Here is an 8731-nt window from a genome sequence, read left to right on the forward strand (position 1 = left end):
ACTCATTTCAGCTAAAACAATGTTTTTTTTTTAATTATGAAATAATTAGATGATATGATCATATTTTGAATAAGCAAGATACAAGACGAGGTTGCAAAAAATGTGTTTGACATATTAAACCTGTTTATTTCACTTCATGAGAGTCACATTCAGTGATTTTTGACACACTCACTCACTCTCTCACTCAGCGATCAGCAAATCGCTGATTGTGACTCATAGAAAGGAAAATTTACAGGTTTTATGTTTCAAACGCATACTGTGTAGCCTCTTCTTGTAAGTTACAAGTAAAACATGTCATCATACCATCTTTTGGTTTTATTATTCCGAAAAACATTATTTTAGCTGAAATGAGTATTTGCAACCTTGAATGTGGGTACCCCAAGTGCATTTTGAATCAAACCAGACTCCAAGGTATTTGAAGGTTAAATATTGGATAATGTCTCTGCCCAAAAGATTTAGACGCAGTTGGGCTGGAAACCGCTTCCTTGTCAACACTACCAATTCAGTTTTTGCGGAGAAAACTCGATCCCTAAATTTCTTGCCCAGAGAGACAGATTATTTAGGGAATTTTGCAATAGTTTTTGCAAGATTTCTGCACGTGGACCTCTCATGGAAACCACGGCATCGTCTGCAAGCTGTCTAAGCGTGCATAGATTATCTAAGCAGTTATCAATATCTTTAACATATAAATTATAAAGTAAGGGACTTAAACATGAACCTTAGAGTAAGCCCATGTAGCTAATTCTAGAAGTTGGATAACCTAGATTGGAGGTCATTTGTTTTTCTGACAGACAATTATACAAGAAATTATTTAAAATACCAGGTAATCCACTACTGTGCAGACTGTCTGACAATATGTCTATGGAAACTGAATCAAATGCGCCCTTAATATCCAAAAAGACTGAAGTCAATTGCTCCTTGTGCGCAAACGCCAGTTGAATATCAGATGAAAGCATCGCTAGACAATCGGTTGTTCCTTTACTCTTTCGGAAACCAAACTGCGTATTTGAAAGTAAGTTGTTTGATTCAGCCCAATGGTCAAGTCTTGATACGATCATTTTTTTTTCTAATAATTTCCTCAGGCATGATAACATAGAGATCGGACGGTAAGAATTATGATCAGACGCTGGTTACTGATATCTTTGTCTGTACGGTGATCTTTTGAATATTTCTTGTCTGAAAGAATATCATGTAACTTATGCAACGTTTGCTGAAGATCTATAAAACTCCCTTAAGTTTTGCAAAATTTCCTCAACTTCTACGAAGTTCCCTAAATTAATTCCAAATTCCACTCTTTTTTTCAATTTCTCTTAATTCTTTGAAGATCTCTGAATATCTTTGCATACTCTTTTTGTAAAGTTCCTTGAAATTGAACGAAGCTTTTTCGAATACTGACAAACTGCAACGAAGTTCTCTATACTGAAGCAAGGATCCCTGAAGTTTTTAGAAGTTTATTGAACCATATTTAGATCTTCTACAAAATTCCCTGAACTCTTTCAAATTTCTTACACTTATATGAAGTTAAACGTAGCTCCTAAAAATACTACGAAATTCGCATAGCTTCTACAAAGTTTGTTGTTTTACGTTTCTCGTTGATTTTCCACGAAGTTCCACGAACGAAATTTCTTGAATTTGTACGAAATTTCCCAACTATTCCAAGTCCATTAGGCTTCATAAAAAATTCCTGAAATTATATAGAGGTTCCCGATCAATAATGAGCTTCCCTTAAAAAAATAATGTTCCCTTAACTTCTACGAAGTTTCTCAAACAAAAATTAAATTTCCACTTCTACGCAGTTTTAAGATCTTTTTCAAATTCCTTGTTTCTACGATTTTTCTGTAGATCTATGAAGTTGCCAAAATTTCTAATAAGTTTCCTCAATTTCTACGATGTTCCCTTGACTTCTTAGAAGTCCTTGAAGTTTTACGAAGCTCTCAGAAGTTAAAGAAAAATCCCTGGGATCATCGCTAGGGCTGAACACGTCTTATTATGCCATCGATTAAATATTTGATATAATTTCTTAAAATTGCTTCTTCTAGCCTAGAAAATATGATAACTAATCAACATAATCAACAGGACTTTAAAAAAAGATTAGTAACATCGAACTTGAAAAGCTTGACAAAATACCGGTGAATATAAAAACACCAAAAGTTCTGGGGGGCCTAGATAATTCTGGAGGAGCCGGGTCCCCTTGGCACCCCCATTAGCTATGCCAATGTTGATCATGCCATAATATTATCAATCTCTAAAACAATTAATAATTATTTTAACTGACATTTGGCTTAACAACGATATTGTGCAAAGTTGTAGCTGAGAAAATTTTCCATAAGAATTGCTATAGAACTTTTGAATAGTGCAATATGGAAAAAGGCTAGAAGACAATGAATAAAAAGTTTGGATTTCCCATAGTAATTTCCATATAAACTTCAAATGGTTTGTGTCAAGTCAGATTATTACCAAATTAATTCAAATCTTGGGAGGCTAATCACCCGAATCGTAGGCATTCAAGGGCACTAATTATATGCCAGGGTGCCCCTGCGATAGTCATCAGAATATTACATTACATACATTTATTTGTACAACATCACATTTAAGATAAGACATAATCAGCAATAGTACGCCACAATACTCGGTTTGCGGCTGCCGCTCTCCATCCTCGGTCATGCCCAATGCTCGCTAGATCACGCTCTACCTGTTCCGCCCATCGTGCTCTCTGCGCTCCACGCCAAGAGTGCCAACCGGATCAGTAGCGAACACCAACTTTGCAGGGTTGTTGTCCGGCATTCTTGCAACATGCCCTGCCCACCGCATCCTTCCAGCTTTGGCCACCTTCTGGATGCTGGGTTCGCCGAAGAGTGCAGCGAGCTCGTGATTCATTCTTCGCCGCCACTCACCGTTCTCCTGCACACCGCTGAAGATCGTCCTTAGCACACGTCGCAAATTCCTCCACTACCTCGAAAGTATCCGCGTCTATCGTGACATTACTTCCTAGACGAATCCTGTCATGTTCGGTTCCGCCTACTAGTATGTACTTATTTTTGACGCACTCACCACCAGTCCGACCTTTGCTGCTTCGTGTCTCAGGCGGGTGTATAGTTCTGCCACCGTTCCAAATGTTCTTGCGATAATGTCCATGTCGTCCGCAAAGCACACAAATTGACCGGATTTCGTGAAAATCGTCGCATTACACCTTCTAGAGCGATGTTGAAGAGTAGGCGTGAGAGTCCGTCGCAGTCCCCTGCGAGATTCGAATAAACTGGATAGTTCACCCGAAACCCTTACGCAGTTTTTCACACCGTCCATCGTTGCTTTGATCAGTCAGATCAGCTTCCCAGGAAAGCCGTTCTCGTCCATGATTTTCCATAGCTCTATGCGGTCGATACTGTCGTATGCCGCCTTAAAGTCGATGAACAAATCATGCGTTGGGACCTGGTATTCACGGCATTTCTAAAGGATTTGCCGTACGGTGAAGATCTGGCCCGTTGTCGATCGGCCGTCGATGAAGCCGGCTTGATAACTTCCCACGAACTTCGACTTCTTTCCACGTACCCGATTGTGCTCTCGGCTGCGTCGGTGATGGCTGCTTTTACTGTACTCCAGCAGTCCTCTAGAGGGGGCACAAGGAGTTCGTCCTCCACTGGCTGTGCCCAGCTCGCGTGTGTTGCCGCAACTCTGGTAGATGGTATGATTACCTCTAAACGTTCGCACCATGGATCCTGTCCAACACACCTCCTGCAGCGCTACGATGCCGAATCCGCGGTCTTTCAGTAGATTGGCGAGTATTCGGGTGCTCCCGATGAAATTGAGAGATCGACAGTTCCACGTGCCGAGTTTCCAATCGCAAGTCCTATTTCGTCGCTGGGGTCGTTGCCATCGGTCTCGGTTCGTATTCCTCTGTTGCTGATTTACCGTTGCAATGCTTTTTTACGGCTGGCTCGCAGGGCCCGACACCAACCCCCTAACTTTCCGGAGGACCAGGGTGCACAGTTGTGCTTAGAGTCCTTCACTGGCACTCGGACGTAGATCAGCTGCTCCTAACATGGGGAACAGACGCTGTTGTGAGCCGCTCCTCTTGGAGAACAGACGCTCAGGCTTGCCAAAGCAAACCCCCCTTCCCTGTCAGCCTATGACCAAAGTTCCCATCGGGGTTGGTTACCTGATCTTCCCTAAGGTTGCTCACAGTTCCCGGCCGGTCACACGGGAGGTAGGGATAGGAGTTGCTGGGAAGAGGCTAGTAATCTCAATGGGATCTGTATTGCGCATTACCCAACATTTACCGACCATCATAATATTAAATCAAGCAATTTAATGTTATACGAAAACGACACTTCTTACTGGCAGGTGGATTGATGAAGGTTTTTGTTTTATTTTACAGAAGTATAAAAGTTTTGTTTGTTTTTTTTTTACTATAGGAATTAATTAAAACTATAATGATTGTTTTAACATCATTGTTTGAAATCTGATATGTTTTAAGAGGTATTGCGTGTATGATAATGCATTAAAAAAGATTGAATCATTAAAAATATGTTCTCTGGCTGACGCAAAACAAAAAGACATCAATAAGACAAGCGAACGCCTGCACGATGTCAGCGATTAAGCCGTATATACAGCTGCCGTCAATGGTCGGCTGCCGTCAACAGTCAGTGTACTCTGTAAACTGACAAAATTCCATCTGTTTCTTCCTCTGGGTAAATCAAGCTCACTCTCTAGCCAGGAGGAAAAACGATGACGATACGCCGAATATAAATGTAGCCAAAATAAAAATATTACACCGTGAGCCTCCGCTAAGTCATCATGGAATCACTCTAAGTCAGAATGGATTAAAAATAAACAACTGTTATGAAAACAACGGACGGTCTATTCGCTACGCTACCGGGCCTTGGCAGTGAATATTCATCCCCAGGAAAAAATGTCGTCACCTTTCCTGCCAACAGTAATTTTTCACTAAACGAACACGAAACACGGATTTGCGTAAAATTGACACAGGTGAAAAAGCTATCAGCTTACCGAAAACACGTCGTGAATGTTCTCTCGAAACATGCATTAAAGTGTACTTAAAAATACTCCGACGACCGCCGTTGCACAGTGGTTATTGGAGGTAAAAAAAAAGGATTAAAACTGTCTACCCCGGAAATCTTAAATATAAGATAAAAATCCACAAAATTGATTCCGTTTGCGTTTATTCTGCGCACACTACGGCGCTATCTTTTCCCCAAAAACAGAAAACTATCGATTCAAGTGTTTTTTTCTTTCTTTTAAATATAGAACACCAGAGTTAAATGAGCCCAAGACTTATACCTTTCGAATTTATTGTCTTTAAACTGGTTTAAGCAACACTACTTGACTACTTGAAACATGTTTTTTAACTTCTACTAGATTGTACTGACTAAATAGATCATCAAACCAAGAGCATTCGGGACCTCCCTTAGCTCAGTCGGTAAAGGCACAGCTACAAAGCAAGACCATGCTGGAGGTGGCTGGGTTCGATTCCCGGTCCGGTCTAGGAATTTTTCGGGTTGGAAAATGTCTCGACTTCCCTGGGCATAGAAGTATGATTGAACTTGCCACACAATTATACTAATGCAAAAATGGTACAGGCATCGAAAGCTCTCAATTAATAACTGTGGAAGTGCATCTAGAACACTAAGTTGAGAGCACGCAATAAGCTAATATGCCACACGCAATAAGCTTGAAATGCGAGGAAGAAGAAGAAGAACCAAGAGCATTCGCAACAAATCATCGAAAAGTAAGCGGTATTTTTGCAAGCGAATAAAAAAATAAATTTCACTAAAATGTATGTGGGTTTCAATTGTATTTCAAGGTTCGCTTTTTCTCTAGTAACGTATAAGCATTTTAAAAATAGCAAAGAAATTTTTTGATAAAAATCATGTTTCAATAGTGTGTGCCAGTATGAAAAGATCGCACAAAGTCAGACTGCTGTAGGGTTAAATAAATTTACATTTAATCCTTCAATACATGGAAGTTTGAAAAGAAACGCCGAACATGTACAGTGTATCTCAAAATTGATCGTACAGCTGCACTTAAATTTTAGAAAATCGGCTCTAATAGCACAAGTTAAAAAGAAAAGTCTTTGAATTTTTGGCAGCTAACTCAGCATACATCTATCAATTATTGGCTCAGTATTGGGCATAATTGGTTGAGTTTACCAAAAGTTAGAGCAATTTAAGATAAACGCCCTTTTCTTGAAAAACCTTATTTTCTTGAAATAAAATGAAGATATTTTTTTTAAATTTTGCTCATTTTTAGTCATAATAAAGATCATTCATATGTCACTAATTTTACTAAAATTTGTGAACTAGGTAACAAATGAAAATCGAGCGTTTTTCTAAAATAAATCTAGCTTCATTCAGACTCTTCCAGTAAAGGCCAAAACTATTGCTATAAATCAATAAACAGATGTTCAACCACCAGCCACGATTAAAAAAAAATTATCCATTCACCATGGTTCAAAAAATTATCCTCTAGGGTGTACGATCAATTTTAAGATGCACTGTATTTATAGTCGTGTGGAATCGATTCTACGGACTCCTTACGTTATGAAAACATTTAGGTATTTCATAAATATTACATTTAGGATTTCAGTGGCAGACAATTTAAATCCTTTGTTTCCTACAATCCCCACTGTGCGTTGGCTTGAAAGCATTCGTGCAAAGATCGCCGTTGGATGATTTTCATACTTTCGCTCGCAATCTATCCGTTTCCATGCTATTAATCACTCGTTATGCTATGCAGGGCCGAAAAAAATGCAATAAATATGTCTCAACGATGGCACCCGAAGCACACAGCCATCTTACAGGTGAGCATGAAAATATGAAGATTAGGAACGTACGACAATCTTCAACTGCCATCTTAATGGACGAACGACTTTCGGATGGCAAGAGAAGCGCACGGTGTACCTGTGACCAGTATTATCAACACAAAATGTCCATAAAATCAATGAATACCAATCGATAGAGTTGGCCATCCTACGTATTACCTGAAAATATTGTAATCATCCACCGACGGTTTCACGAGGTATTGCGGTTTTAAGATTTTAAGCTATTTTCCACTGAAGTGTTGATTATCTGAATATGTTTGTGCAACACTGTAACTTTTTTAGATGAATTCTTAAAAAAATATGCAGTCTTCAACAAAGTTGGACAGAAAGTATGGATAGTCTAAATTAATTCATTTAACTTAATTAAATTTAAAACACGTCGAATATGTTGTTCAAACCGTTGGCTATTTACTGTGCTAGAGCAAATCTACTCTAACTCGATTTTATTTTACACAGCAAAAAAATAATTTTGATATCACATCAAAGTGGATGCACTACAATCATGTCGAAAATTTCATGTAATTTTAATGACCACATAAATAAACAAATGCAGTAAAAGCAGCGTAATGTCAGTTCATGCATTGTATTAATGATAATTTTGTCCTTTTTAGCAAGTAATATTACACCATATTTTCGACATGATTGTAGTGCATCCACTTTGACGTGATATCAAAATTATTTTTTTGCTGTGTACCCTCTCCGAATTCCATACCAAATTTCCAACCAAATTTCAGTAATAGAAATGTACACTACGACACAAATCACAACCTGAAAATAATTATCACTAACCGAAGGCTCGCTTGAAGGCAGATTGAACTGTTTGTGTTTTCGACATGATCGGCTGCACAGTTCAAAAAATAAGTATAAATTTCTGTTCAATATAATGCACATAAATGGAGCGTCACATATCATATATGTTTAAATTATCTATCATGTGAAGTTCTGAAGCATTTCATGCAATGTAGCAAATATTGTATACAAAAGCCCATCTTTGTAAACAACATTGTTTGCAAGTTGCTCGGTTGCGTGAAATGAAATGCAAGTCTACGTGAATGAATGTTTACATCACAATTAAAATTCAGAATTTTTATCTGTGTGGATTATCAGTAGATTACGTAGATTATCACTCAGGCTGTGCAGGAAGCACCTGTAAACCTACGATCTACGAAAAAACTGTGAAAAGTAGTGCCACCATGTAGTTAAGTAGTGTAAAGGTCCTAGGGGTTGGTCGGAGGATCCTGTACCTTTGCGTTGGCAGGCAATTTTCAGTGACTTTTGAATTAAAATAGCTTCAGTTTTCTTCAATTTATCTCGCGAACTTCCATTTAACATGTTATTGTTTTGTAATGTTTTATGCGTTGTCATGTGAACAAGGTCTTCAAGGAAAGATTTTGGTTCAGTGCACGAAATTTCCAAAGCAGCTGTCAGTGGCGGTTGTCAGTTTCGGTTGTCAAATATGACGCAAAACGCTATTTTTTCTCTAAATTGACAATAGCTTTTGAAACAGTCGTATTCAAAAAATGGATCATATTTTTTTTTTCAAAAATCATAACTTAAAAATTTTTGATCTTATCAAAATGCCATCTGAGAAAAAGTGGTATGTAGTTAAATATTGTTTGAGAAAAAAATACACAGAAAGAAAAGACTTAGTAATAGCAATCGATAATATTGATACTTTTGAGCCGGTATTTCGATATTTCTGTGTTCGATACTTCAATCCCGATATTAAAACGATACACCTGACTATTTTTTTAATCGATTCTCTATATGCACATTTTAACCTAATTTAATTCCAAACATCTTACTATCATTGGCGTTGTCATAGTCATTTAGTGAAATAATCAAATTGAAAATCAAAGGCTTTGACAAATACAGTATGACAGCAGATGTGTG

The sequence above is a fragment of the Ochlerotatus camptorhynchus genome, unplaced genomic scaffold, assembly GCF_037179485.1.
Source record: "Ochlerotatus camptorhynchus isolate MF236.1 unplaced genomic scaffold, CSIRO-AGI_Acam_v1.1 ptg000074l, whole genome shotgun sequence".
In the NCBI taxonomy this organism is placed as follows: domain Eukaryota; kingdom Metazoa; phylum Arthropoda; class Insecta; order Diptera; family Culicidae; genus Ochlerotatus; species Ochlerotatus camptorhynchus.